Genomic DNA, 6,000 nt, shown 5'->3' with positions numbered 1-6,000 from the left:
CCCAAAGTCTTTAAGTATCCTTACCTTCAAATAAAGAATTCGCATTAATGGCTCACCAGCACTTTGTGTATAATTAGTATATTTCCATCAAAATGTGCATGGTTAGCACTGCTGCCTCACAGCACCAGGGACTCAGGTTCGATCCCAGCTTCAGGCAACTGTCTGTGTGGTGTTTGCACGTTCTCTCTGTGTCTGTGCGGTGCTCCGATTTCCTCCCACAGTCCAAAGATGTGTAGGTTCAGTAGACTGGTCACGCTAAATTTCCCATAGTGATCGGGGTGAGCGGGCTAGGTGGATTAGCCATGGGAAATGCATAGGTTAGGAGGTGGGTCTGGAAGGGATGCTTTTTGGAGGTGTTATTGTGGGTTCGATGGGCCAAATAGCCTGATTCACTGTAGGGATTGTATGCAAAACAGTAAAGTAACAGGCTACCTGTGACTCTGGGACTCATACGCTTGACTCTTAAATGCCCTCCGAACTGAGTTATCAACTCATTGTAACAGTCTGATACAGACGAGTGAAATATGAATAAACTGGATGGACCACCCATCAGGTAACTGCGTAGTCACGGGAAACAATGAAACCACTCTCTGTCCTGTGACCCTGCCCAGCCCTCTTTACCCATGCCTAGAGACTTGTGCAAAATTGGGAAAGCTGTTCCACAGACTGGTAAAGCAACAGTCTGGTTTAGTCATTTGCATGTAATCTGGTGGGTAATGTATCTGACACTGCCATCATGCTTTCTGGCATCATCCCATTCAACAGGGCAAGATACACCCAACGGAAGTAGTAGCATGGTGGTGTACGTCAAGTGGCCAAGACAGCTGTCGCATTGATTGGGCAAGGGAACCTCTTGGTGATTACTAGTTAATGTCTCCCACACCCCTCAGCCAATGATTTGGTTCGCCTCTATGTTGGAGGTCATTTGGAAGCTTGGCAAGTGCAGAGGATGTGCTTTGCATGGTGATGTTCAATGTTGATCACCATGAGTGCATTAGCAGCATCCATACTGATTGAGGTGGTTGAGGCATGAGCATCTCACTTCTGAGTGAAGCACTGAGGGCCAGCTGCAGTAGCAAAATTATATTGATTAACAGTATTTAATCTGATGGCCTGCCATTGACGAGTCTGGATCTAATGTGTAAAATCAAGTCCCCCTTCACTCCTCCATGGTGAACTGGTTACAAGCCAAGCCTCTCCAACATTTCCCCATCAGAAAACTGACATCTTGCATAATATTCTGGGAAATCTTCTCTGAGCTGCTTCCAAATGCCTTTCTGTCCTTCCTTACGTAAGGTAACAACACTGTTCACCATACTTCAGGTGTGGTCTCAGCAGAGCTATTTATAACTGAAGAGTAACCTGCTTGCATTTATGTTCGATTATTCTTGTGATAAATGATCACATTCTGCTAGCTTTCCTAATTACTTGCTGCAGCTGCACACTAACCTTTTGTGATTCATATACCCTCTGTATTACAGGGCTCTGTAATCTCTCAGCATTTAGATCATATGATTTGTTTTATTCTTCCTGTCAACATTAGAATGTAGAAAAGTACAGCACAGTACAGGCCTTTTGGCCCACGATGTTGTGCCGTGGAATAATCCTAATCCGAAAATAAAATAACCTAACCTACATTCACCTCAATTCACTACTGTCCATGTGCATGTCCAGCAGTCGCTTAAATGTCACTAATGACTCCGCTTCCATGACTACCACTGGTAAACTATTCCACGTGCTCACAACTCTCTGGGTGAAGAACCTCCTTCTGACGTCTCCTCTGTACCTTCCTCCTAACACCTTAAAACTATGACCCTTCGTGGCAGTCAATCCTGCCCTGGGGAAAACATTGACGATTTCACATTTTCTCACATTATATGTGACAGCCAATTCACACAAAGTGAGCTCCAACAAACAACAATGTGAAAATTACTATATAATCTGATTTCTGGGACAGTCACTGTGGGTTTGGTAACTGAAAATAACACCCCTACTTTTCCTCAAAATAATATCGTGATGATCTTTTATATCCTCCTGAACAGACAGCTGGGTCTCAGTCTCAAATGAGACACAGCAGCTCAACTATGCAATACTTAATGGGTACCATACAATAGCACAACTCTTGGTTTTCATGCTCCAGCGGAGAGTGAGAATGAACCCAGAACCTTGTGACTCATAGGCTGAAGTGTGACACAAATATCAACATCTTGTCCAAAACCCGAATGCGACTGACCTTCCTCCTGTCATGTTAAATTGCAGCGATCAGATCGCAAACTAATAACAGAGCACACATCCCTCCTTTGGTTAAGCTGCTGAGTTGGCAGCCAGACCCTGTTCCTTTCCTGCTTTGTAAATGCTGTCACGATTGGCCTCTTGCCGACACCCCGCTGGCTCAAGTTACCGCATTCCTTTTTCACTTGGCTCAAGATGATGGTAATTCATTGATGACCTGGCACAAGGAACAGCCCTGGAAATCTCCCAGACTTTCTGTAGGCTTTACAAACCTCGTTCCTATAAGTCAATAATTCGTCCTACTCCATAAATGTTGCTCAAGTGCCAGAACATTACTCTGGGTGTGAATTGTTGGAGCTGGCCAATTTTTGGTCAACAAACGTAGTTCTTTACTGGGTTGGCTCGTTCTAGCATGGGACCACCTCAAAAATGAACTGACAAGCCGTTAAATTTGGAGGATTATTGGTTGAAGTAAAATCAGGGGGAGGATTTGGTTTTGTGCCTTTCAATACTGTACAGATTGCAGTACCTGGAAGGATTGTGGAAGCAGGGTCAACAGGAACAATGCAGGGAATAGGCCAGACACTGAGAATGAGAATGAAATGCTGACATTCCAGTACCTGACTCTGAATGAGACAGTACATGAATCAAGGACTCTCTGTGTAAATAAAGGGTGATTTGGTGATGGGATTCTGTGGAGTTATTTCAGTGAAAGATGCATTCGCCATGGCAGTCTGAGTTAGCCTGCCTTTGCATTTAATTAAAAATATAGCAATAAATAATTCTCTGGTGCATTATCCATGGAATCGTCTCAACCAGTCGGAGCCCATTTGCCAACGAACGAACAACCTCTTCCCAAGTAGCACAACTTGTTGTCCCATAAGACCAGAGGACGGAAGAGTTCATGGACATAATCCCTTGACGTTTGCGTCACATGTAGACAGAGTGGTTAAGAAGGCATTTAGCACGCTTGCCTTTGTTAGTCGTGTCTCTGAATATAGGAGTTGGGAGCTCATGTTGGGGTTGTACAGGACACTGGTGAAGCCGCTTAGACTCAACCCCAGTCCCCGATGCTCTGGGTACTGTAACCAGTTCTGGTTGCCCTGTTATGGCAAGGTTAGTACTTAGCTGGAGAGGGTTCAGAAGAGATTAACCAGGGGGTTGCCAGAAATGGAGGGTTTGCATTACAAGGATAGGCTGAGACTCTTTTCACAGCAGGCTGAGGAGTCACATTACGGAGGTTTATAAAATCGTGAGGGGTATAGATAAGGTGAGTGGCAGGTGTTCTTTTCCTTAAGGTGGGCTATTTCAAAACTAGGGTATGTATTTTTAACGTGAGAGGAGAAACATTTAAAAAAACACCAGAGGGGCAACTTTTTTACGCAGAGAGCAGTTCGTATGTAGAATGAACTTCCAGGGGAAGTGGTTGACTCGAAGCAGTTACAACATTGAAAAGGGATATGGGCCAAAAGGGATATGGATATAGTCCCAAACTAAACTAGTCCCACCTGCCTGCACATGGCGCATATCCCTCCAAACATTTCTTATTCATGTACTTATCCAAATGTCTTTTAAACATTGTAGCTGTACCTGAATCCAACACTTCCTCCAGAAGTCCATTCCACACACACACACACACCACTCTCTGTGTGAAAACACTGCCCCTTCATGTCCTTTTTAAATCTGTCCCTTCTCACCTTAAAAATATGTCACTTCCTTTTGAACTCTCACACCCTCAGGAAAAGATGTCATTCACCTCCTCTATGCCCCTCATGATGCTATAAACATCTACAATCCCCTGCAGTGAAAAATCCTGGCCTTTCCAGTCTGTACTGACACCTCAAACTCTCCATTCGAGGCAACATCCTGGAAAATCTTTTCTGAGCCCTCTCTAGTTTAATAATACCCTTCCTACTGAAGGGTGATCGGAACATTTTGTGTTCAACTTCCAAACTTCAATACTTCTGCCACTGAAACCATCAGAGATGAATTTGGATGCAATGCGCCAAAGGTTTTGTGCCAATAACATTTATTAGCGGCAGCTTGTCACATGTACAGAGTGACTGTGGCTACAAGAACAGGTTTGAGGCGAGGAATTCTACCAGGCGTAACTTCGTTCCTGACTCCGCAAAGCCTGTCAAGCATCTCCAAGGCACAAAGTGAGAGTATGATGGAATATTCCTGCCCTTTACCAGGATGGATGTAACTCCAACACCACTCAGGAGACTCAACTGCATCCAAAATAAACTCTCATTGCAACCCACTCATCACCTTCAACATGCACTCTGCTTACTACTGACACAGCAGTGTGTACCGTTCTCAAGATGCACTTCAGCAACTCACCATGACTCTTTCAACAAGACCTCCTAAATCTCTTACCTCAACTGTTTAGGAAGTACAAAGCCAGCATGCAGAAATCCACACCACTACCACTGAGTTTTCCCACTGCCTTGGAACTTCCTCACTTTCTTCATTGTCGTTTGGTACAAAATCCTGGCACTCCTTCCCAAATAGTATTGCTAGTCTACTTATACTTTGAGAACTGCAGTGGCTCACCACCACTTCCTGAAGGTCAGTGAGGATGGGCAGCAAATACTGGCTTGGCCAGACATCCACATTCCATGGAAGAATTAAACTAAAGATCTCAAATGGTTCCACTGAGCTAAGCTCCCAGGGCCAGGCTCTGAAGAGATGAAGTAAAATGCACCAGAAATGGAAAAAGGTCTCTCTACAGAAGGGTCTAGAGAGTAAAAAAGATGTGTAGGCAAACTCCATTAAATGTGGGGAAAACATATGTTTTTAAAAACTTGTTGTTAAATTGATCTGACAACATTTCCCCATCGAAGTCGCTTATAATTATTTTTACAATGTTGTGTATGTTTAATTTGCATAAATTTTGCTCACATTGGCTAAGAACTCAAGAGTTTGAAGTCCACATACTGGGGAGGGATCCCAGTCAGACTTGCTTGTTTACTGATGGGGCATTCAAAAATAAACCAATTGCAGTCTGTTTACATTGGATTGTTAAGCCAAGCTGCAACAGTTGTAATGATCCAGCTTGTGAGTATTATGTCTGGAAAATGATTCCAGAGTAAAAATCCTCTCATCTATCAGTTTGTGATCATTGACTTGAGACTGAGGAAACAGGCCTTTGGCCCAACAAGTCCACACCGCCCCTTGAACATTACCAAAAAACCCCAGTGTATGTTAAAGAGATTGAATATTCTGCTGAAAGTATAGAAACCGACCTGAACATCATTTTAAAATGGAAACATGGGCAAAGGGCAGAACAAGGAATGATGTGAGTAGTTCTTTCGGAGTGGCAATCCCTCTAAATTCCACAGGGGTGAGATTTTCAGGGGTATCGCTTGGTGTATGATGAGTACAGTCAGCTCGCCTGACTGTTACTTCTCTCAGCCTGATTTTCACTTCTGTTGCAGTCATTAAAACAAAATAAAAATGGGTCTTGTGTGAAAGCAGTCTCTGCTCCAAGATCACATGTTCCATCCTGATGAAAACTCTCGATGGGCCAAATCCTCTGGTTTCCAGGTCATTGGGAAATAGGTGTGGGGTGAGCGTACACATCAGGTCCTGTAGATTCCTGATACCTGAACCTATGTGGGAATTGTCCAGGAGGTTTAAGATTTCGGTGAGCATTGGTTTTGCTCCTCAGTTCCATTTGATAGATCCTCAGTGCAGTCATTTTCGTGAAAGAGACAGCAGATAGATTTCCAATCACCTTCTTCCTTTTAGGTTGGGACCTAAAGG

This window comes from Stegostoma tigrinum, chromosome 34 (assembly GCF_030684315.1).
Source record: "Stegostoma tigrinum isolate sSteTig4 chromosome 34, sSteTig4.hap1, whole genome shotgun sequence".
NCBI classification, from domain to species: Eukaryota; Metazoa; Chordata; class Chondrichthyes; order Orectolobiformes; family Stegostomatidae; genus Stegostoma; species Stegostoma tigrinum.
The sequence above is the reverse complement of the archived record's forward strand: the minus strand, read 5'-3'. Positions refer to the sequence as shown.